General features: G+C 30.7%; 1 protein-coding gene across 2 annotated transcripts in view; it reads right to left on the bottom strand.

Annotated features, from left to right (window-relative positions):
* The window catches only part of LOC124371310 (sodium/calcium exchanger 1), a 215,460-nt gene that overhangs the window by 144,042 nt on the left and 43,751 nt on the right, over positions 1-27,667 (bottom strand). The gene's annotated exons all lie outside the window — the stretch shown is intronic.

The raw sequence follows: 27,667 nt of genomic DNA, 5'->3' as shown, positions 1-27,667 counted from the left end.
TCAAGAAAGTCCACAATGAATAATAAGCGACTACACCCGGTCATCAGAATCTACTTGCGGTATATGGTATGTATCTGCCGTAGTAGTCTTTGGATTGTTACCCCAATAAGGGTAATATTTACATACATAAAGCTAAAAAATAGATTACTTCCAGCTTCAGTCTACTTCCAGTTTTGGGTATATCCATCCAGTGCTGCTAATTCGTGCGACCAGAACAAACATTTGTGTCAAATATAGTCCTTGGAATGTAGCGGGAAGTTGAAAATTAAGGATGTTTATACAATACAGAGATAATTTGTCGCCAAATTAGTTTGGTGCCTATAATTCTTTAACCCGTCAAGAGAAATACTATTTAAAATAGTTTTTTTCAGATTTAAAATGCACCAATTGTTTGTTAGAAAAACTTTACTGAAAACCAGCTCAACCAATATTACATTTTTAAGCAAGTTTAATTCCTAATCGCCAAAATGGATTTTTCTAATTTTGCATTTCATAATTTTCACATTTAAGCGAATTACTCTTTTTACTACACAACCATCTTCATATAAAATAACCGTTTCAAAAACGTCTGAATTTTATTACTGACATACACTGAATACTTCAAATTCTAATTGAGTGATTGACATACCCTCCAACCACGAAATATAAAATGGTTGTGGTGGTGTGAGGCTAGTATAATACACAGTTTGTATGAGATTTATGAATATTTTGGCAACCTTTTCAAACAAATTAAATGATATAGTTCCTAAATCACTGTTATCGTAATATGGCATTTATTATATATTAAATAATTTTCAATCCTTGTGATTGATCATTAAATGATACAAGTTTAGATGCGTACGCACAGAATAAACAGACACTAAATAATAGTAATAGAATATGGCGTATCAACATAATGCATTGGCTTTGTAGTTTTAGCAACCAGGTGACTGGGCTCTTGAACAGTATGGCAGGACTCTTGAAGTGGCGTAGTATCTTTTGTGTATATGGGGCAGAAACACGCTATCTTATGTGATCCAAGGAATTTAGTTGCAGGATAAAAGTTGAACTGACATTGAGTACGTTATACTTCACAGTCGTAAATTGTTCAATTGTTTACAGTAAATACTAAGAATGTTTTAGCAATAAAACTGTACTGGCTATAACTTTGAAACATTAGGGTCCCATTCGGATCAAAAGTTCTTTGCTCTAATAGAATTGAAATTTATTTCTACTTGTGAGACCTTTCTCACGTTTCAACATGTTACCACAGTTTTAATGAGAAAAGGGGAGGATGGGTACGGGTAAAAATTTTGAAAATTAAATTATTAATCTACTCGAGATGTGGGTTACTAATAAGACACATAGTAAATATTATTTCTGGACACTAATACCATACGAAGTAATCCTAGTTTAGTAATAGTAGAATAAGAAAAATTACAAAGAGAGTAAAGTAAGAGTCGAGTTAGTCATAATTGCTGGACAAACTGGTACTATTCTCACAATTTAAAATCTTATTTACGATCTTTCCTTTAAATAAACGCATCTACGGACTTAATTATTTTAGTAGAATGGAAGTGTGGAGTAAAGCACAGTTAAGATATTGTTGAGTAATACACACAGGAACTTAGGGATATTAATAATTGAGAAACAAGGAACTTAGGGATGGGGATTTGTAGACCTCATTCATTAACGAACTATTACAATCAATATTCAGGAAGATATTAAACTAATATATTTAGCGGTAGTACTGAGAAGTAACAGATTGACGCAAATTTTAGATGTGTAAGGAAACAAATTATAATTTTAGTAATATATTTCAATTCATAAATTTTAAAACGGAACGCATTGTGGTTTGGGCGTCAAATTTCACGTATACTTATTAGAGCGAGGTTATGCGGTGTTTGAACTAAAATACCGCATTGAGAAGAAACTTGGGCAACCGTTAAAGCCGGAGTTTTGCTGCATGTGAATCAGGAAAACTAAATGTGTTCAGGTTTCTTAGCACATTTGACGTAAAAAACTAAAAAAAAGAATAGCATTATAAAGGATTAGAATATTACGTTCAACAAATTTATAATTTAAAAAGGCCAGATACGTAATATCCAGTCGTCTTTCCACATGGGGTTAGTAAAGGCCATCAGAATTCGATAGAAAATTTCTCATTAAGTTAAAAATCTAAGAAAATAATAACTCAAATGATCCGCGTATTAAGTAGTATAATATATGTACTAATTTGAGTTTTTGGCATGTATTCAGAAAGCAAGACATTAATAATTACTGGAAAGTATTTTTCGTGAAATATTCATCATTTGAAAAATGCAGGATATGTAATATTACAATTGTATTATCACATTTACCTGTAAACTTATCAGACAGAGAACATGTGTAGTTCTACGGACTGTGATGAGTACTGTGAGAATATTGAAGTAAATTAATCAACAGATATTTGATGAACTGATCACTTTTGCCTGTGATTTGCAATTCATTTCGAATCCTAGTTCGATTGTGGATAGTTATTTTGTATTGAATTAAAATTTTTCCCAATAATAAAATACGAAACGTGGTAGCCCTTTTTTTAGTTTTCACTGCTAGGCCGGTTGTGTTTTAAAGATTGCTACACAAATAATACAGAGTTGTTACTTTTGAACATGGTAGATTCTTCGTTCATGCCTTTATGGTATACAATTTGTGCGTCTTAAAGGGCAGCCCTTTGAAAAAGAAAATTGGTAAACACATAGGCTTGTTTGAAAATCTAACTTGGATTCTTTTATGAAGCTGTTTGGAACAATATATCTGGGAGATCTATGAGGCACTGTGATGATTCAAGAAATTATTTCACCCAATTGTGACATTGGTTACTTTATATTGTAATACTGCAGTTTTTGGCACTATTCCCTTTTGATATATTAACAACCCGATTGTAATAAAACACAACGTTACTTGTATATATAAAATTTTTTTTAGAATCCCAAAAGTTAACAAAATTATTTTAGACAGGCTTATGGGTACAATGGCCCTAAGTATTTTACCCAGTTACCAAATAATATAAAAATGTGTACCAATTTAAAAGTTTTCTGCAATCAATTGCAATCGTGCTGTTTGTTCTTATGTGTGTCACACACAATGAAGGAAATATTAACTTGTATGAAACTGAATATATATATATATATATATATATATATATATATATATATATAAAGTAAGTAGTTGATCTTTGCAAGTAAATTCCATGTATATCTGCAAAATTATTTACGTTTATTAGCCTTAGCCTATCTCAATCGAAATGGTAAATCTTGCATTTAATGTAAAATTGTAAACAATGAATTGGTTAGTTTAGCGCAGTTGTTTGCAACAGATGTTGCGGATTTTTATTTTGATTTGTGATAAATTGTATTTATAGTAATGCAGGCGTGCTCTAGCTTTATAATGTTTTGTAAAAAATACTGAACTCATGTTGGCCATATACTAGTAACAGGCCAACATTATTTCCATTTATTACATGTATTTTATATTTACCTTATTTATATGGAAATAAATCATTTATTCATTCATATTATATTCACTTTCCCGTCAGAGTTGAAGCCATGTGCCATCTGGCATGTAATGGAATCTCAAGGTAAATATATATATACATATACTTTATCCTCTAATAAAGAGTAAATAACAATAAGGACTGTAATACAATTAATAACATAAAGTTATGGACCATAATTTATGTGAAAGTCAAGTCTATGAAAACAGTATAGATACAGCCTAGACTTTAATGTAGAGCTTTAACACCTTTGCGTTATAAGTTTGTGGACTTAAGTGCTAAAGTTAAATACGAGAAAATCACAGACATTCTGAGCCAACTTGGCGCCGTAATACTATTCAAAATGAATAATTCATGTCCAACAAGTTTACAGTTAGCGAGAGGATTAAGTGCCAAGATCCTCAACAAGTGATCGCGACCATACTCACGCTATCTCTACTCAAATTACGCCCTGTTGCTGCCTTTATCTATTTTACATTACTCATTTTAATTAATTTAAGAGGTACCTTACACAGTTAATATTTACTTCAGTATTTTAATAGTATTCCAGTTACTGTTCCGGTTATGTATTGTGTAATGCTTAATGTACACTTCTAACCTGACTATTGCAGTGTGTTCAAAATGTAAACATTCTCCATCTATGTATTTTTTTGCCTGATTATGGTTGAAGTTCTTAACGTTTCTTTACTAAACATAAACGCGGTATGAATCTTCTATAGTGAATAGGAAGGTCAAGTTCGTTGTCGGGACTAATTGGTCCAAGGAAGGTGATGCCCCAGGGCCAAATGCCTTTTATATATATATATATATATATATATATATATATATATATATATTATTATATAAATAATTATATATATACACAAATTATAATACTTATTTATATAAATATAATTATAAAAACAATTATATGTATGTATATACAATTAAATGATTTATTACTTCCCATATTTTGCAATATGAAAACATATTACTACTTTAATGAAATTTATCCTGGTTACGTTTACAAATAGTGTAAACCAGTTGAATCCAGTCCATCACTTAAGTTACACTTGTGCCGAACTCCAAAGCGTCTATAAGACAAAAAAAACTAAATTATATGGTAAAGTGTATTGGTAGTTACAGTAATTTATTACCAATGTGTCCAAACTAAGTATTTGCAAAAGTTATATTACAATGGTACACAAACATTTCTTTTACACTACTACTTGTCTTACTCCTCTCATGTCACAAAAACAAACTAATTTCAGGCTGTGTATACAACTAACTTAAAAGTAACTTTGATAATAAATGCAATCTATTAATATTACCGACGGTAAACTATTTGCTTACTTAAGGAATACGAAACCTATTCTGTCGTGTACTTCTAATTCTATAACATAGATTTTCTATTCCTTTATTCCCACTTCTACGGTAAAATAATTGAAGAACTTTATTAACATATAGATGCTGTATTGGTAATATATCTTTATTTGGAGAAAAAGTGGAAACGAGCTTATTCTTTTGGGCTACTTAAAAATAATTATTAAAAATTAATTTTCAGTTGCTCTTAGCCGATTTATAAAGGTTTTGAAAGTGCATCCCCAGTGTGAAATACCGTATTGCAAACATGAATATATTGAAACAAAATATAGACATTTTAGTAAATTACGATTAAAAAAGTTTCTCAGATACTAAAATGATGTTATAGAGACTTATATTTTACTGTCAAATTTCAATGTGTACTGTTTTTAACTTAAATTTTCATCTAAAAATATTCCTAAATAGTCAAAACTACTAACTTTTTCTATTTGTCACAACTACAATTAAAATTTATACATATAATTTTGTGACAATTAAGAGAGTCTTCGAAATAAAAAATTTTAAACACAAACTATAAGTATTTGGTATTTTTCATATGTATTTCCATTTTGTTTTTCACACCAGACTCTTAGCCCGGGAAGATCATGAGTTATTTCCGTCCTCAGCGCATAAACAGTTAAATTGGAATAAAACAAATCAAGGTCATCGGCCAAAGTGCTTTGATGACCATTAAAGTTTTGTTTTAGCAAGTCGTTGATAAAATTACAAATATAGTTGCTGATAAAACCGAGGCTTGCGGCACTCCTAGGATAACTTGTAGCGGTGCCCTCAACTGATTACCCACCCTCTCTTGCTGGACTCAGTCAGTGGGGAAACTCCTGAACCAGCTAAGCGCCACACCCCTTATACCTAGAGCTGAAAATAAAACCGAGTGATGTACAAAGTCAAATTGAAATCAATAAAAATTGTAGTTGTCATTTTATTGTCTTTAAAACTATTGTATATTTTTTCAGTTACGTGTATCAAAGCGTCTTCAGTCGATTTTCCCTTTCTAAAACCAAACTGCTTATAGTCTAATAAACTGATTCTGTTGAGATAATTTACAAATCTATTTTTAATGGAATTTTATAAAACTTTTGAAAAGATTGACTAAAGGTTAATTGGTCTTATGTTATTAATATGAATGAATTTTCCTTCTTTTGGGTAGGAATTATGGGTCTTTTTCGTTTAAGGGCCAGCACAAAAGACCCTAGCTTGCCTATTCAAAACTCAGATCACGCGATGCTTGCCCGCTGCGCAGCGCTTTGCGCTGCTTGCTCTTTTAGAAAAAAAATTAACTCGAGCTTGCAAAGTCCAAGCCCAGATCAACTCACCACGCTTTATTGAACAAGAAAAACTAAGTATAACTCACTCATGAGCGGCGCGCGTTTATCACTGATAAGATAAGACGAGTTGATACTAGAAGTAGTACCTGGACTACTGCCCTACGAACTAATAACACAAAAAAAACGATTAAATGCACTGTCAGTCAGGTATAGTATGTTTGTAAGGTGCTGGCCCTTAAACGAAAATGACCCGGAATTATTGTACTAGATTTAAGCTTATTATTTAAGCTACTGTGTTTGACAGTAGTTAAACTTAAGTAAATTATAAAATTGAAAATAGGTGCAATCATACGAGCAATATTTTTATTAACGTTGAAAATTTGTCAAAACCTGGTGATTTCTTATTGTTTTATTGGTGGACAATTTAAATTATTTCCTCATCCCTCACTGGCAATAGGAAGAATGAATGCGTGCAGATAGGGCTGGGCAGCGGGCAGAGAAGGCGAGCCGGTAACAGCTGTTCGACTACTGATAAGATAATTATTGATAAGCTCTAGACTTGCTTCGCATTGACAACCGTCTCCCCGCGATCCAGCTCAATCTTAAATACATATCGGATCCTCCTTCTTCCTGTGAATTTCATATACAAACCTTCCATTGTTGAGAAATGTCTTATTAATTATTAATATTAATTAGTCTATTAGATATTTCAGTAAATATTTCATTTTTAAGTTTTTTACAATTTTATGGAAAAAATTTCTAAAAACATCATCATACGGTCTTTTCTTGTAAGTTTAGTTGTGCAATATTAATTCCGTTTTTAACAAAACACATTACAGATCCATCTCTGTAACTGTCTTTACAGTTATAGCAAGTGATTTATACCCAGAAATTTTAAAGAAATTAATTTCAGATGTCCCTATCAGAACTTCACCCAGAATAATAAAGGAAAAAGTTTTCTTAATTTGATTGGTTCTAACATAATACTGTCAAAGTTCGCTCTCAGGCTTCGAATATTGCAATAAAATAAATCTAATCCGTCATTCCTAGTATTTACAAAACATTTAGTATCGAGGGTTTCAAAGAGACTTATATTATTATTTTCTGATATTATTATTAACTAAAAACTTATATGTAAATCAAAATTATAATTAATTCACGCTTTAAAAATAAAGCTAACGGAGCTATTAGTAAATATTTTTACCAGTTTACTTCAGTTATTCAATATCAGAATAGCTTCTTATTTTTGACACTTTTGTCCATCACACTTAAACACAAAAAAATGTTCCATCCCAGCACCATGCATATGTATAGCCAATGGCTTTGTATTTTTGTTTCAACTTAAATAGAAGCAACTTATTATCTAGCAACAGTTTCCCTTGCTGTCTTTGTATTTCCGGATCCAGGTTTCCTTCAGCACTTTCGTCTGGACCTGCACTCTGAAGGACGGGCAGCGATCTTTCCTAAAGGACAGAATCCGATTAGCTGCAGTGACTTGGCCCTCCGTCAGCTCCACACCCAGCGCCTTCCCCACGTCCTTCACGGTCTCTTCCACATTTTACCTCGGAGTCTCAGAAGTCCCACTGATCTTCATATTAGTTCTCCTCGTATATTGTTCGAGAGCTCTCACCCTCTCCTTAGCACTAGTACTATAAAACTACTATAGACCCTTTGTGGTTCGATGAATTGGAATAAAAACAGGAAAAACAAGTTTTTCGTCAAAAATGATTATCCTGGAAGGGATTTCATTACGTTTTTGAGACAAGGAGATGTTGCCCCAGGGTAAAAAACCATTCAAGAAACAAATACGTCAGATGCCGTGTAATTGAATGGATTTCACCCCAAATTAACATAAACTTTTTGGGTTTATTCATAACAAAGGATAGCGCATAACCAACTTTGAAACCAAGGAGGTGGAGCTTCCAGGCCAAAATCGTTTTATAAACAACTACTATAGAAACGGTGTGGTTAGATGTGTTGTAACAAAACTGGTTCCAACGTTCTATATTATAAATTCTAACCAAATATAGTTTGTTCAACACGTTACAGAGTGTGAGTGAAGCCCTATGACAAAATTTATTATATGTACAATTACGTTATGGTTTGATCGTTTTTAACCAAAATTTGAATGTATGTTCATATGAAAGATGTAAGCCAAGTATGTATTTTGCCCCACTTTGAGACAATAGGACGAGTCCTAGCATTTCAAATATCATAGTATACAGTTTTATTTCGACTGTTTTTATGATGAGATATATTCTAACCACAATTTGCATACACTACCTATGGAGCTAGTTGTAACATATAATTGATATTTAGTTTTTGATATAGCAGGACACCTGTAACTCTAAAATGCCAGGAACTTCCAGAGACCAGGATCTACCAGAAACCGGTCCATGAAGAGGATGACTCTTACAAGAGACCGGGAGATGCCAAAGACCAGAAATTTCCAGATACGACGTATTGCTAGAGCAATAGCTTCCAAAGATAAGGCCCTGCCAGAAGCCGAGGGATCCTAGAAGATAAGAGTTCCAAAATGTCAGGATGTTCAGAAATAAAGGAGATTTTTTACTTTCAAGGCCACGAACTGCTAAAGATGTAGAGCAACCAAAGACTAAGATATTCCGTAGATCGGGACTTCCCAAAAGCGATGTTTTAGAGGCTGAGGGCTTCCTCATGCCGAAGAATATGATCTATATGATCTCTAAAAGATTCTCTCTAGAAGGTCGGCACTTGCCAGTGGCCTTAAGGTCCTAGATACATGTGTTCTCTGAGGTTGGAAGGTGCCAGATGACAGGGTATGCTACATGCCGGGAACTTCCAGAGGTCAGTAGCTCTTTGGGGCTGATAAATCTAGAACTACCAATATAAAGGACTTGACAGAGGCAGAAAGCTGTCAGAAGGCAGGAGCTTAGAGTGGTTCAGAGTTAGCTTACTATACAGTCTTGTCGTTTTTACGGAACCAGATGAATCATTGCTGTAAGTTTCAATATACTAAACTTATGAAATTCAACGAAATTTACTTAAAACCTTGTGACCAAAAGATCTTGTTTTAAATCAGGCGGAATGCTCAACAACGTAATGGTATTCATAAATAAATAATATTTCTAGCATCTAAGTGAAACTTCTCTCATCTCGTGCTTGATTCTAGAATTCGATTTTTGCTATCCATTCTTGCAGTGTGAAATTCATTATTTTAGCAAGTAATCAGTGTGTACTTTAACGTTTATTGTAGGTTTTGGACAGGAAAGAAATTTCACAATCCCATTACCTTATACACGAAGAGAAATGATAACTAAATGCTGAAAGTAGTACATACAAATTTGAATAGTGTTATGGATAACATTACCCGAAAATGATTGTAACTTATAAAAAGTTAATATTGATAAGGGGAAAACTTAAAAATGTAGTAAACGTAATAATTATATGGCTATAATTAAAGAAGTAAAGTTACAGTAAGTTCTAAGTAAAGAAACAAATTCGTGTACTTCTCCTCGTATGATGTCAAATATAGAGTAAAAATGTGTGAATGGAGTAAAAGGTCGGCTTATTGCGTTGGTGCTTATACAAGCAGGATAATAAACAATTATCAACATAAAATTAATTAATTCAAACTATTTTGAGTTATACTAACGCGTGTACAGTGTCAATAAATTCATTTTGTACTATCCAGTTTATTATTTAATGCATTATAACTGAATAATATTAAATTATACCTATCAATTAATAATTGATATCTTTCATAATAAGACTTATAGTATTGAGATGGAATATTGGATTATACTCAGCTGGGATAACGTAACAAAAACTATATGGCTGAAACTGCTTATGGGGTTTATGGGTGGACAAAAACACTTCAATTCCAGGCGGATTATTACCACCCATTGTGTAATATCACCAGGGAATATAGCTGTGCGATGGCTTTCAGTGGATGTTTTAATACTTCACATAACTCGTAAGCTGAAAGTAATAACTAAATCGTACTAACACTTTGTCTACATGCAATGAACTGTTTGAAAACTGAATAAAATTTTAGTCAATAATGGTCGACATTAAAGTAATAACATATCTTACACTGTTCAGCTTATTAAGTATTATTTAATCCACAAAATGTTTATATGACTACTCATTGATGATTGCTATGTTTTAAAAACAATATGTGATTTTTTCATTTGGAAACACCATCCATTTGGGATGTCACATAAAATACACATATTTACCATAAAAGTAATAGTATATTTAGTTTTAGAACGTTAGTGTTACGAGCCTTGTATGTACTAAAGCATATAAAGAAATGTTGCATGAAATTTAAAGCCCTCCATTTAAACCAGTTATTGAATATTCCTCATTGTGAATAATCGATAAATACATTTTTTAAATTGTTGGCTGAGACTTAGTGAAAACATTTACAAAATTTCTTTTCTGAATGTATACAGGATATTAAAAAAGAATGGGGCTATAGATTTTACATTTTGCACAATTTGTATTAATTTCGCAAATCTTCTGATAATACGTCAATAATTAAAAATAGGGCGTTTAAAGTAATATATTTATACATGTTTATATACTACATATTAACTTGGCAATTAATAGTTGGCATTCAGTATGGAGTTCAATCTAGTATGAGAGAGATATCACTGAATGTATGTCAGTAACAACCATAAGCTCCAATGGAGCATCCTAGAGCGCAATAAAGACGGCACGAGTCAAACATATTTCATCGAAGCTGTTGGGTAAATGGGGCCGATCAGTAGTAAGAGCCCACATTGTAGACGTGACCATGTTACTTGTGGCCAACTTTGCCAGACATCATCTTCACCATATAATATAACAAAATGGAGGACCATTTCCACAACAATTATGTAACATTACCGTGTAGAATGGGTTCGGTCTAGTGGTCTTTGGTAATTACTACTTAAGTCTCCATCTGTGACATATCTTTCTTTGGACATAGAGACTGTAACGGTATATGTTGGATCTCGTTTTTGCTCTTAGTACTAAGTACGTATATGCGTTATGTTGCAGATGAGTTATGAGTGCAATAGTGTGAATATTAACACTAAGAAATCTATGGCACCAATAACACCAAAATAGAACTATAATATTGATGTCCCGGTTAGATTTTACCTGTATGCATTTTTAAAGCTTAAGATTGTTGATGTACTTATCTTTATTTGAAAAAAATGTTTAAATAACAACACCAACTATCATTCTTCGTTACTCTCAATTATACTGTGTGACTAGTAGGTACAAGTAGGTAGCTAATATTTGAACAAATAAAAATAAAATTCTATCGTAATATAAAACATTAATAATATAACATTACGCTTACGCTCCCAATGTCACACTAAGTTTTCCAGTTAACACCGCGTCAATGCATTATTGACTCATTTATTCAATTCTTGAAATATTTCGCCTTGGTTGTGGAGAGCAATATTCAGTCTATTTATAACTGTTGAGTACACAATGAATCCGCCGTGTTAACTGGAAAACTTAAATGTGAATTGTTAAAAAACCTTCAGATATTATACGTGTAAATTTAATTTTGATTAACAATTAGAAATATTTTTAGTTTTAAATGTACATAGCCATCACGATATGTTGCCAATTTATAAGTGAAAATGATGTGTGCCCTATTTGACAAAACTTTAAATTTTAACTCAAATCTTCTTTAACAACAGATTTCTTCTTACATGCAAGGAAAATGTATTCCAGGAATTTTGTGTGTGTGTATTGCCTTGTTTTTAGATTATAAGTAGAGTAGAATATATTTTTTGTGTCGGACAATCATTTTTAATTTGAAACAACTATTAGTTTTAAATACGATACTTTACAGTACGAGACATATCATTGTAAAGCTGGTAATATTCTACAATGTATTTAATATTCTATACACATATTATGAAATGTATACGAGAACAACAGTTTATTTTCTAAAACCAAGGCATAGGGACAAAAACAAACCTCATTCAATTATTTGCCTCGAATTCGGTGAAAAACGTCGAATTTACATTTACGTAAAAGTTATTTACAATGTAGTGTGTAAACTTTCAACGATCGAAAGTTTAACATCTTCATATCTTTATGGAAAAAGTAATACAATTATTTATGAATGTATTTGGAGCACTCTGTGAATAAATAAATAAAATATTAATTTTGAAAGAATATTGTAATATTTTTCTTACAAAATTTATTTTTCTTTACTTTCACTTCGCAGCAAATAATTTTCATATCACTCGTGCGATATGATGTATTTCGACCTAATTTCTATCTTTTACCAATTATAAGGCATTTTAGTTTTTATTTGTTGTGTTTTTAATTAAACATTATAGAGGTCTACAATTAAAATCTGTATATGTCTAATAAGTTAACTACATTGGTTACGATTCTCTTACTAGGACGAATATCTAGATTCAAGTGCATCAACACGTGGCATTGGAATCTAGGTAAGGGCTACATGGGAGTAACTGTTGTCTCCCAATTTTGTGAGGTGATCGTGGATCTGGCGTACCTCAGGAGGCTATAACATAATATGGTAAAGAAACACATAAGGCTCAGTTTAATTCTTCCATTCTTTTTCTAAAACTACTAACGTTTTAAATTGTCCCTGAGTTTATGAAGACACCCGTTTGTTTCTAACAGTTTTACATACTCAGCATATATAATTTATTACTGGTAGGGCTAATTCTATATTGTCCGCTATTTTGGTTATTACATACAGTGTACTATTATAAAATGCTTTATAATACAGCAGAATGAATACAACAAAAATATATCACGCTTTCCCTGTGGTTTCGTTGTATTGTGATGATTCCCATTAAAATAAAGGAATAAATAGTTTTTATAGTAATGTTACAAGGTGGAAAATTAATTTTATGCTACATTTTGCTTGACAAATATTTGCAAAAAGTTACACTAGATAATAATTAGTACTGAAACAATTCCTTACCAAATATTGTTAAAATTCTGTTCAATACCATACCCTTCAAACATGCAATGCCATTAAAGTACTTATTTTATCGAACAATGGTAACGTATTTCTATTACAAATACAAATAGGTTTTTCGGTAGGCATATATGTAATGCAAGTTTAGCAACTGATATGTATATAACTAACAAGATTTTGTTACAAGACTACTATCAAACATAGCCATTTTGTATATCTTTAACAACATACACTGTACATTGTTTAATCAGTTTTCTTAACACCAAAACAATTAATTTTATATAACCTTATAATATGCAATCATTATATTGAATAGACGGTGATCAATAATGTATATTTGAACATCTTGAATGTATATCCACCTAACCTTATTGAAAATCACATCAATTTAAATAATTTCAGGATTTAATATTGTATTACAGTTGCATTTTAACATTTAATACTAATTGGTATGAAAACGTATAACTTTAAAAAGTATAATAACTATGAAAACTATAATTTATGATCGTTAAGCTGACATAAGCTATGCCTGCGTGATTTCTCTAATGAAGTATAAGTTTATAATTCTATAAATATTTATTTAATTGCTTGTAAAATATATTGATGTTTTGATAAAGAAAGTTCCATTATTAGGTCAAAAAACTTACAAATTAGCCTAAAATATACTTCAACCCTAATAATACTTAATTACGAGTATATTATTAATATTTAGTTAAGTAGCTACTGTTAAGTATTTTCATAGCCATCATTTCTAAAAAAATACAATACTGAAAGAAAAATAAATTCCTATTTCTAATATGCATTCATAAATAAGGAAGAGATAGAGGTCCACCAAACGATATTGAAATACATTTCACAAAACTGTCAATAATGATTTGCAGACATTTCCCCCAACTTGTTTCGTGCATATGCAATACGCTATGATACATGATACTGTCTAGTGTTATTGTTGCCCGGATATTCATAATCGCACAGAATAAATATACTGCAGTTTTAATTTTTGTTTCCGTAATAAATATACAACTATTTTTTAAAGATTGCATATTGCTTTTGTTCCAATGGCACGAAAACACCCGGTAGAATACTTTAACGTAGTGGATGTACTCGATTTTACACTTTTCTCAAAAAAGTATTCTTTATCTTATAATAGTTTTAATTTTTTCACAGTTTTAAATTGTTTGTCCTGATTTACCATTTTCATACCATTACAGATATGTTAAGCTGAAGAGTTTGGACCATTTCTTGTCTTATTGATATTACTTTATTAAGGGGTACTGTTTTAGAGAAATAAATACATTCATTAAAGAGTTACGGTAAGGATTAAAGTTAGTAATATTTCTCCGAAAAGTAGTGAATTAATTCCTCTTTAAGTGAATTGATATAACATGTAAATTAATATTGTAATAATACCCAAACCAGGACGGGTGGTTAAATATAAATTTAAGCGTTTTATTTCATGCTTTGGTGTTCAGTATTCCTTACAGAAAATGTATTATTTTATTATTATTTACCTATCACTAGGATTTATCATGTATGATGTATTCTATTTCTATTCTGTCATATTATTGCTGTACTAAGTAGGTTTAATACAACTTAAATATTAATTTACTTTTGATACACAAATAATAAAACACTGCCTGTTAAAAATGACTTATCTATGTGTAACAAATATTATAATGATGTATAATGTTAGAATAAATTGTTTAATTTTCTATAACATCCATCCAAATCCTATTTTGTTTAATTTACACAATAAAATAGAACTAGATATATTACATGTGTTAATCAAACGTTCAAATTTTATTTATTTATTTATGCAAAATATTTAAGATATCAACTGAACCGAATATGTCTAGTTCCGATAACAGCAGATAAGGCTCGCAGATCTGTCCAAGACTATAGACTCGATCAGTGCACCCGAGCTACTTACAGCGTCGTGGCGGATCTGTTAAGTGAACGTTTCGTCCACGTCCCTATTTTTATCTACGTGTTTTATGTGTGATGTGTTTGCTGTATATTTGAAAAGCCACAATTACGTCTACTCAACCGAAAAGTTCAGCTGTATTCATCATTGTGCTTTACGTAACCAAGGCGAAACGCCGCGTATAAACCCTAAAAAACAGAACACCAAAGGTAATTTTTTAAATCACTATACATAATTTAGTTGTTAAGAAACATCCCATAATCATCTAAAATATCAATCGAAGAAATAATATTACATATCCATAGAGGTTGGTTTTTGTCCCTATAAAGGGAACACATTTTCTTTGAGGCGATTTATTTAAGCAATAGTCAGCATCTCTGGTTGTTGGAAGGGTGTTCTTGGATCTTAGTTTTTGGTTGGTTGTTATTGCTAATAAAAACCTTAGCTCTATTTTACTTCTCAAACAAGATCTCCTATATTTATTATTTCTTTATCCTAGAAGACCATTACTTTAATTTTTGGTCAAAAGATTGTATTACTTATATAATTCACCATTTGCGAATATAAATAATAATGTCATAAATATTGAAAACCTTAACCGAAATTGCTAAAATTTGAATAAATTTAACCAAATTAATTTGTTTAAAATATTTTAATACATAATGTTTAAGTTGAAATGTGGCGATGTTTAAATTCTGTTATAAGAGGTAAAATGCCTTAATACCATAGAAGCCACGATACGAAAATTGTCAACGAAGTTGGCAGCAGTGACGTTGTGTCAATACGGACGTTACCTCGTTAGTTACACAGGAGAGGTACAAAGCAATCAGGTTCCAAGGTAACTAACCAGTTCCTAGTTACACGCCCCTTATGTTTCTGAATAATGTGCTATTTGAGATCTACAAACATTTGTCTTTATATAAATGTAAATGCAGTGGTTAATTTAAAAACATTACTTATAAGTGATTAATAACATCAATCGTTACACCTTTTCGATAATATAGACAATAGAAATACTAAACAGGATTGCTCACTTTTTTAATGTACTATAAATAAGAGTTAAAATCTATCCAAATGTGAAGTCTAACCTTATGTTTGAACGAAACAAAAATAAGCTTCTTACACGAGTATATACATTGGCTAATTATATGCCAAAATGTAATAAGTTAATGATACTACCAGTTGGGTACAAAATACTTTGCATTATATATGCCTTTTCTCAGACGATCCCCATAATCCAAAACTCATATAACACGAAAATGAATACTAGCAGTTGCCCGCGGCTTCACACGCAAATGTAAAATCGAAGACCCTTTGCTTTCTTAGTAAAAGCATCTATAGTGTAATATGATGGAGCCCACAACGTTTTTAAACATTATTATAAATTTATAAGGTACATGTAATTTCAATATCCATGCTTGTGAGAATCAAAACGTAAATAAATTTTAACTGGTTTTTTTTGGATGAATACATATATATATATATATACATATACATATATATATATATAAATTTGTATATATATATATATATATATATATATATATATATATATATATATATATATATATAAATCTTGACAACCTAATTTAATAAAAACTGTCAACTGGGATATTTCAAGTGGTATAGTTGAGTTTGACTTGTACCCAGATCAAGAAAATATATACAAACAAAAACTAACTTCGATTAAAATGCGTCTACTTTCGGCTTTTTTCATTTACTTGTAAGATTTTTCCATGTGCCATAGTGATAGTTTAGTTTTTATCCTAATAAAGAAAATGTATAAAATAAGTACAACTGAAAAGTTACTGCCGTTAAAAAGAGTCTGATACGATCGATTATATTCACTTACGTCCTAATTTACGGTTCCACAGTTGAGTTTATATTGTTGCACTGACCAAAAAAATAAATACATATGTGGGCTTAAAGCCTATTTGTAGCCTGCAATGTTTTCAGTATTATAAGTAATATTTATTTTCACCTAGCTGAAGAAGATATGTGAATATGTAAGCTTAAAAAGACTGCTTTAGTCAAAATGCATCTACTTCCTTCTCTTTTATTCTGTTTCTAACGGGAGGAGTATGTCGTGTCTTTGCTTTTCCTTCAACTACCATAAGATGTTAAGGGAGACAATTAGTTTCGATAACCTTTTGTGCAAAACATTCACAGCTTTATTCATCAAGGTGGGTTTTAGATCACCGGTAAAATATTACTTTCAATGCATTAGATCGTTTATTTGTCACTGGTGCCATACAAATTAGATAGTAATTATATCAGTTCAATCTACACAGCACAACTAACCAAGGATTGTATAATTATTCAGTATATTTTGAAATCTAAATGTAAACTTATGTTTCTGCCTAAACCTGAGCTGAAAGTATCAACAGCTGTTAAGGGTCGGTTAAATTTGGATTATGTGTTGTAAATATTTATTTTCCAAAATTATTTAATATTCTGAGAAACGTTTTGAATGTTTCTTACCTTTTAAAATTTTTCTAGTTCTATAAATATTTCAAAACCAAAACTAGGAAATCGTTCCAGTTGTTCTTGAGTTTTAGTGAGACTAAACAAACGTCATTTAATTTTTATATATAGAGATAAACATCTAGATAAAAACTTGATAAACCAATTAAACTTGAGTTGTTACAGCTCCTAAAGAACACAAATTGTTAATTAAACTAAAAGGGAGGCTACAAGGTAGTCTTGATTTTAGAGCATGTTACTGTGCCAACTGTGCCAAACTGTCTGTGTTCTTTAAATAAATGATTTTCTTCATTGTAAAGTGTACATTGTCTTATTGCTTTAATTTGAAGATACTTTCTAAAATTATATTATGTTCCGAATAATGCTTAGTAATTGTATTTACAAAAAATCATCATATTTATTTTAACACTATGGCCAGTCTATGTATTCTTCGCAGGATATACAACTGTGTTCGAATTTTATATTTTGGTTGAAATGTTAATTTTGTAGATTGAGCCACACTAATATATTTTGTTTGGATTTCTGGAATATCTGTATATTACCCTTGGTGGTCTTGTGAATACATTTCCCGTGATGGTTGAGTATTTATCATGTCGAACGCTGTTTTCATAATGTTATTTATCTCATGTTGGGCGGGAAAGTATGTACGTAGTAATACATTTTGTATTCATGTTAGCTTAAATTTCTTAGCCGCTTGTTTTGGACATCTGATTTTTATCCTTAATAATTTATACAGATTTATATAAAGAATTGATCAATAAATTTATGTAATTGATAAATTTGAAACATTATAAAATTTTAAAATAATTTTGTAAAGTTTTATTCTGTAACTTTTTACATATATCTCAAGAACTCAAGATGGTGCCTATTCCAAATTTGGAAAGGGAATGGTTATATATGGTTATTGTACGTTATAGTACAACACAAAGAAGTTTTATAGAATTCTCAGGTCTTGTAAAACAATGTTTGTTTTTTCGTGTCTTTGTACATGTTGTACGATTTCTATAGCGGGCGTGCACAGTTTAAGTAGTATACATCATTACGATAATAATAGTAAACACTATAACTAACTACCGTAGTTCGTAATATATTCAGACTATAATTGTTACAGAAATATTATTTCTAGATTGTTTAGATGAATTTGTTATCCAGTCGTAACCAATGTAACTTCATTCGCATCTGGGAAAATTTTAACAACAATAATGTTGCATTGATTGTAACTAAATCAAGTGTAAGTTTTAAAAATGAAATGTATATGTTTATTATTTTTATTTCTTTTAAATTTTCAAGATTATGGAGTATCTAAATGTTTAAATGAGTTAAGATTACATTAAAGTGCCACAATTGAGAGTTATTTTACCATCAGTGCCTGGCAAATAAACAATAATGTTAACAAACTGTAATAATGCACCGTCGGTTTAACATTTCAAGATGACGACATCTTGTAAAAACTATCTGTCTTAAGATACAGTAGGTACGGCATTCTATTTATAATAGTTGGTTTGATTCCCTGCATCTATTCGCTGTCACGACATTTATTACCATCCTTTTAAAAGTGGTTACACGTACCATGCAACCTAATTGGTACGATAAACAAATTTAAAAATTGCAACAATAGAAATTTTAATCACTAACAACCTTTATGTACGTCATAATTCATAACTTCTAACTTGGAACTTTGCTATGGGTCTAGAAAGATTCTGTTATCTGAGTGTAGTAAATCGTCCATGACTACGTAGTACTCTCAAGAAGCCCACGGAAAATAACAGCTTTCTTTACTCCTTGTGTATAGATTCAAAACCGAGTAATCTAATTTCAACTTTTAATTCTATTTATTACTTCCTGGTTGCTAGGCAACAAACCATACATAAACAGATTGCTTAATCAATAGCTCTAATACATTTAGCAAATTTATTTGAGCACAGACGTACAGGTTGTACAAACATCGCTTGTTGATTATATACTACTCGATTATTCATAATATTTCCTTATATTTCATCATTATTCGTAAATGGAAATCTATATTTATGCTTTATAATAACTGACGGTAATTTAAAAGAATGAAAAATACATCCCATTTACGTAAATATTTACAATTATTTTTGATACCGCACAATCTATTCCAATAAAACTTTTAAATTCCGATGTAGACAACGGTCACGTGTTAAATACGACATACATAAGTCACTTTCTTCAGTATGTAGTGTAGGTGACTTCAGTCATTAGACTAAAAACACAGCAGAAAATATAGATAAAACCATAAACATAAAAAAATAAAGACTAAAACCTTTTGCCGCTCTCACTACGACGGTTGAGGCTGTTATGTGAGACCATATAGCACTCTTCATCTACAATTTGTATCACACTGTTTCATACAGACCTGCACGAGTTTTCAATTAAACTGAGCAATATATACATTAAATTTAGCTACTTGGACAACAAAGAGGCTACTTTAGACCATTATAATAAACTTCCAGTTTAAAGTACTTTAAGTACCGACAGTCTGTTCATAATAATGTGTGTGTTAAATTGGACTTTCTAGCACTTAAAAAAAAAAACAATATTTATTAAGGTTTCATCCCCGTTTAAACCCATATGACCAACATTTTTTATGTAATGTGCGAGAAACGTGTGTGCCCAATTTCATAATTTTAAAACTTCGGTGAATTAAACAAACTAAATATAGCTCTTCTGTCAGCAATCTTAGAGAACTATTTGAAATCCTGTGGATGTTTGATGTTTAAAGATTTCTTTGGATTTTCTATGTTCGTCATGAGGAACGTGTATGTTAATATTATCAATCCATGGCATTTGGAAGTTACAATAACAAAAATACATTTCTTCAAATGGTTAAAACCCATAATTCACCTTTAAATAAATGCTATAGTTTTTTTTTTAGACTAGACATACTTGTACCAATTTTCAACATTCTGGGATATCGGGAAGTTTAAGTATTAAGGAGTGAATGCATTACCTTTAATATATAGAGATTATTAGTGAATGCAGGAGGCTGAGGTTACTGTCTCGCTCTAATATGATATCAAATAAAGTAAATGTATTGATTGATCATTCTTGGGCTCCGCAAATTCAAGGTATTAAAATTCAGAAATTACGCTTTTAAATAATTTTAAAAACGAAATTTTCTATTAAATTTCGATATGGTAGATATGGTCAGCGGAGCAGCGTTAAAATATATGGAATAATGTTTCTTGTGTAGAGAACTCCGAAAGAATCGTGGGAGATATAGGTTACTATGGCGATGAAAGGTTTTTTGAAAACACCAATCCATTAGAGTCGGTAGAAACAATGTGGATTTGTTACTTGAAGCGGAGCAATATTTTAATGACACTCTATGACAATAAACGTGTATCTATAGAAAATGTCTGTATAGAAACTTTGTCGTTTTAATTTAGTGTTTACAATGCATAAATGATTTTAATAAACATTCGTACGAAACTTATGATGTGTGGTGATTATTTTCTTTAATTTTATATTAGGTCTAAGCTTAACTTTATCTCTGAGTATCACTTGCCATGCATGATTGTTTATATTAGAAAGAGAAAATTAGACATTATATAGTAATGCCCCGGAGGATAAATAACAAGCAAGCTCACAGACAAAAAAGTCATAAATATAAAACTGAAGGTTATTTCCTTCAGTAAAGTACACTGAGAAAACAAGTCAAAACCGTTACACACTAAACGCTCTAATTTTCAATATTATTTATAATAAGCACAATCACTGTTTTATAAGAAGCGTTCTCTGCCTTTCAAATCCAAGTAGAGTTAATATAAATTTTGATAAAAGAACTAATCCTAAAAATCGTTTCAAGTATTTTGTTTGATGTAATATATACATCGTGATGCGCCATGAAATGGATAATACATTGAACCATTAGCTACTGTACACATAAGCGGAGCTAATTTTTGTAATTATTATGTATTACATTCGCATAAAATATAATGAATATATAGTATACATTTGACTGTATTTCAAGAGTATGATGGACCTCTAAATATCACGTAAAACGTTCTAAACTTTATCTAGGTAGTCAACATGATTATGCGTACTACATAGAACCCTATTACTAAACAATAGAATGATTGTGTATATTATTTCATTTATATGAGTGAGAGGATTGCCGTACATAAATTTAAGATTTTGTATAAAAATGTGTTTATTCTTTGATTCATTTAATTCAATATCAGTGCAAAATTCCAACAAAAAACTAATATTTAAATACAATATTAATTTTTGTGGAATATTTACAAAATAAAATGTGTGAAATATAAGTATTATAACATTTGTTTATTTAATTCAAAAATGTATTGATTTTAGATTAAATATCATATTTTAGCATCAGCTATGCAGTAGTAAACATATAGATATAGTTTGTCATCAGTAAGTCATCTTCCAAAATTATTAAGTTTGCACTAACTTAAATTTTCATCAATAAACTCTAAGCCTCTGAACAAATGATTTTTTAGTGTATAATTTGCTTTCCTTTTTGAATATTGTTGACTGTTTACTTGTAATAGATTTGGATGGTTAATCAAGGTAGGTGCCAAGTATGGGTCGTCAACAGTTGGCTTGGTGCCTGATTGTTACTCAACGTTTGGCTCACAGATCGTTTTATCTCAGTTTCCTCCATCACTTTTACTTTCCCATTTTCGCTCTTTTAAGATATCTTATAATAAGGAAGCTGTTAGACGATAAATTGAACCAAATAATGGTCTAGGAGTACGGTTGAACTGCGGAACCTTCATTGTGAAACTAATCAATCAAGAACTAATTTATAAAAAATATATTGTATGTAACTTTCGTTACTTCCAAATGTAACGATAGCCTCGTTTCTCGAGTAAATAGCACTCATACTGCTAAACTTCCCATTGCATAATATTCACAGGTGGCAAGAAATAAATGAAAAATGTATAAAAATTGTATGATTAAGTTTATTAAACACTCAAATTAGTTTTAATTGTATATACATAATTAAATTTCTTTGAGTAATTAAAAATTACATTCATAAATAAAGCTACTTAACAAATATCAAAGAACACACACACACACACACACACACACACACATATATATATATATCTTATAATATATATATATATATATATATATATATATATAAGATATTTCATATATATATATATATATATATATATATATATATATATAAGTTATAAGAAATAAGTAATTTGCTACAAGCTTTAAGTAACAATATATTAAAAAAACCCGCTCAATTGTAACATAAAGTAGAAGTACTCGGAGTTACTTTCCAAGAATTGAACGAGAGGTAAAAAACGAGTTAATGATAAAGAACAAAATCAAATATGCTTCAGAAATTCTAATCGTTTAAAAGAAAAAGTCAAACTTTTTATATAACTCCTCAACTCTCATTCTTAATGTACATATAATTTAGAAATTGAAAGTTTCTGTAAATAAATATAGCCCCTATTCAGCAAATTTACTGTTTTACTCCAGCCTATTATAAAGAAAATAAACGGTGGAATATCCTTACATATACAAAAAATAGCATGACAATATTCTATGGTTTATGAAATATATATATATATATATATATATATATATATATATATATGTGTGTGTGTGTGTGTGTGTGTGTGTGTGTGTGTGTGTGTGTGTGTGTGTGTGTGTGTGTGTGTGTGTGTGTGTGTGTGTTGCAGATAAATAATCAGTTGCCCTAAAATACCTCTATTGTACAACATATTTATCAATTAAAATTCTTACATTTTCAAAGACATTTAAAGGGACTCCTTAAAAGCATTATAAACCCCGAGGAAATAAAGATTTTTCAATAATACATTGGCACTATAAAAGATTTTATTGGCACTATAATAATACATTGGCATAGTTCGTTGTTCCTTCGGGTGGTGGAACTTTCTTAATTGAACCTGGCTGTCAGAGTTTAATCAAGCCAGGTGCCAAGGCTGGATTGTCTCCGGTTTGGCCAAGCGCCTAATTGCGTGAGAGAGCTGGCTTCAGGTGAAACTAATTTTCCTTGAGATAGTAATTTGTTAAGAACTTCTGTCAAACTCGTCCGATTGTCTGGCTGATCTTTGTTATGTGAACAATTAAACATTACATACTGCAGGACCATAACTGGAAATTGTAGAGTAATGCTATTGTTTTTAGTATTTCTTATACTTGAAATTATATTACTACTCTACTACTTGGTACCAAAAAGTCATACAAACTCTAGTTTGTAATCCTTCAAGAAATATTTTACAATTATTTCATTTCCTCTTTGTAGCACTTAAATAGAATATTTTGTATTACTGAAGGGGTTTTTATACGTATATCATTCTTCTATTCTTTTATATTCTCTTTGTTAAATTACCTCGGTTTCAAACTTTAATTGCTCATCTTTAGATCTCTAGTCCTTGTATTATTCTGTTAATATTTAAAAGGTAAAACGTAAATTTTATAGAACTCATTTTTTCCTTATTTTAAATACATACAAAAGTACGTTTGTAGACGAAACACACGGTACTACAAGTACCACACGGCCATTGTCCGAAAATGAAAGCCTAGTGGAATGTTTTCTGTTTGTTCGTTGTTGTCCGTAATGAACAATAGCACTATAATCCTACATTTTCAACTATTGTTCAATCCCCATACCCCCGTCAGTGTTACTGGGCATTCTCGAAACTATATAATATCCAATGAAATCTGAACTTTTCTTTTTTATTTATAATATCATTTGCAATTTTATATAATGATTTGACAAATTTTTAGATGCTATAGTGTACGGTATTTAAGTGATTAGTAACGATTTGCAAGGTCTTAAAATTTGTTGTTGTAGATAGAACGATCCTAGAAACCTGAAATTTATTACATTGAGTCCTCTTAACTAAGGAAGAACTGTATTGTTTTTGTTGTTCAAGTTTAGGCTTCGTTACACGTGAATTCATACCTTTTTAAATTATTGGATTGTGTAACTAATAAATTCAAATATAAAGCATTCAGTTTATATGCTATCACAATTGAAAATTTGTCATTACAAAATATTTTTTTTAATATTATTTATTTGTGATGTTACGTAACATATTTCTATATCACATGACGACGGAAGATCTGATAACTTAGAAATACTGTCATAAATGTTTAAGCTTTGCTATATAATGGTTACAAATGTACACCTACAGTAGTGCATTATTTTAAATAGGACTTTCACTGTACGACCTGTTTATCTAGCCACTTTTACTAAGCCTCCAGCCTTGTTTGTCAGGCTTCCAAATCCTGCTACTTTACACAAAAACCCACTACTTTAAAAGTAATTCAACCTTTACCTCATTTTACGTTGTAAATTTTAGCCTTGTGAAGTATCATTTAAAAGAGCTAATCAGTTAATGTTTTCGAATGTAATACGTTATATTTTGTGCATCTTTCTAACTCGTAAACAATTCCGTGAAACTAAATCAAGTAGGTACCCATATTAATCATTAATTTACCTGTATTGCTTGTTTTTTAAAGTTTGCCTCAAGTTTGCCACCGCCATCCAGTGTGGTGGAACAAGCTTCAGACAGGGATTTATATCGTGGCCAAGTTTTTTGACACTTCATTAATGTGAAACTTCCCGAACTTGTCGACGGAGTAATTCTATTTTTACCCATTGAACTCATCCGGTGTTTTGTAAAATGTACTTGAGTAATAATTCACTTAAAGTTTGAGTGATATACGAGTGCAAGTTAATAATCGAATAAATACATTTTTCTACAAATGTAGTCATTTAGATGGTTATATAAATACAAATTTGGGATACGTATAAACATTTTAATTAATGAGCAATTAGTTTTTTAAGTTCCACATTCAAGACATATATCGCCTACAAATATACGGCATTTTGAGTGGGTTGTAAGAATTGTCCTTCCAAATTTGAATTCTAGGTATCAGTAAATTACTTCTAAAGGTGTGACTTCCATCCTTCTTCGTGGGAATTCCTCAGTCTTTTTTTCCTTCCTAAGAGTGCACATATTCTAAAAAGCATTCTCTTTTAGACAATAAATAAAAATATTATCTCTATTGAGCTTTACAAATGATAAATATACTTGCAACAATATTTGCATTACATATTATGAAAAAACATTTCAACAATATATTACGTAATCTGTATTAGTGAAATCTGAAAATCACAGTAAATGGTGGTTATTCTAAAAAAAAACGGGACAAATTTTTATTTCCTACAAATATACGGAAAGGGGGTTATAAGTATACTTTGGTATTGCTAAAAATTAAACTTTGTGCTTATAACTATATAATTTATCTCTTAAAAATTTATGAAACGATGGAAGTATATGAAATAACACCTGTTGACGTGAATACAAAGTACTAGGTTTTATAATTGATTAAATTATTTCTAAGAAATAATGTGTGCTAACAACGTATCGTTCTCAAACGCAGTTTTCGTTTATTGTTCAATGTAACTTTGTTTCACTTTCCATGAAAAATAAAAGTGATATTGCTGCTCAGCAATATTTCGATGTCACACTTAAAAGACGGTTATTTTTACTTAGTTTAAGAAGTTTAGGAGATTTATCATTGCATGTAGTCTTCGAATGATGACCTTAGATATATTTTATGAGTGACAGAATGTTCAGAATACTTAAGGTTGGCTATAGGGGTCCTCCGTGTTTCGATTCCATGTTAAATCCATCCTGAGAAAGGATAATGGGCAGTATCTCAATTGTATAACCTTTACAGTATATGAGGTTTTTGTGCTGCATCCTCTTTTAGTTAGAGCTAGTAGCGCCAGTATAATCCCTCATGTTTAGGCTGGCAAAGACCTTTTGTGTCAATTGATGACATACGTATTAATACATCACAGTATATTTATAATTTTATTCGATTAAGGCACACAATTTTGTACACAAATTTTTCATTTGTATATTTCACTGAGTAAATCTCTTAACAAAACATATTCTCCATTTGTTCTCCCGTGCTCAGTACAGAGCATTAGTAAGTTAAAGCCTATGTTTGGCAAGCTGTCAAGATGTTTGCACGAAACAGGTTGATCAACGTCAGCTCTCATCAGTGGCACGTTCATATTACAGCTGATTAGCTCTGGAAGGGGTTTTCTCATCTTGCTTGTAAGAGACTTGGTTTTCTTAGTTCCATTAACAATTACTTTATGAGATTAATATTATAACGTGACGTTGATTTATTGTGGTCTCTGGTGTTTCCCTACTCAAGGAGCGTAAGATTGCTAATCAGGAGAGAGACTAGAAAAATCCTCAACGTAACTCAGACAATATCTAAATAATGTACCACAGTTTTCAATCAGGTATGTACAAAACAACAATGATCAGTAATAAGAGAGTTATCTAAAGGATTTATTTCCTTCAAAGTTAATTGTTATATTAAATTATGATTTTCTGTAGAACATAAATATAACTTATAACTCAGAAAATTCAATGGAAACATTTTGCCAACATTTTTAAAGGATTTGCTGCATTTAATAAATATATTAGCGTAATATTTTACCATAGTTAACCACTGCAATGCTAAAATTGAGTTTGTGATCACCAGTATTAAATAGATTGAATATATTGTGAAGATTATTGATGTGAAATTCCTTCGTAAGTAACTTACTAATAAACTTTATTATATCACAGGAGTAGCAAGCAATTGAAATCACTGTTTTATAAACACTTTAGACCACCATTTTAAATCTATTATATATAATAAAACCTTATCTTCGTCATAGTGTTTGGGATCCACATAACTATACAATGATATACAATATGTTGTGTGTTTACATTTGAAAGTTTAGATTCAAACATAGGACGCTCTGATTTAGGTTCATCCTGTATTTTAGCAGAATTTAAATTTTAAACAAAATACTAGGTCCAAATTACTTTAAACTAAATCCCTGGCACTTAGACGTTTGTCTGTTAGATATTTGTTTGATACGGGTGATCTGAAACACCCTGTATACAAGTTAAATATTAATTTATGTATGTTAATGGAGTTCGGGGCTTTTCAAAGTGAATTCCTTATTCCTACGATAGATTTCACCCCATCATGACAGCAGTTAATTAATCATGGGACGCTCGCAAGGCTACAACTGTTTTGTCAATACCCATAATCTCTAATCCTGCTGTTAATGACTATCGCATTCTGTCTAGTACGACTCATGATTT

The sequence above is a fragment of the Homalodisca vitripennis genome, chromosome 1 (genome assembly GCF_021130785.1).
Source record: "Homalodisca vitripennis isolate AUS2020 chromosome 1, UT_GWSS_2.1, whole genome shotgun sequence".
Taxonomy (NCBI): Eukaryota; Metazoa; Arthropoda; class Insecta; order Hemiptera; family Cicadellidae; genus Homalodisca; species Homalodisca vitripennis.
Note: the sequence above shows the minus strand (reverse complement) of the source record. Positions and strands in the feature narration are given on the sequence as shown.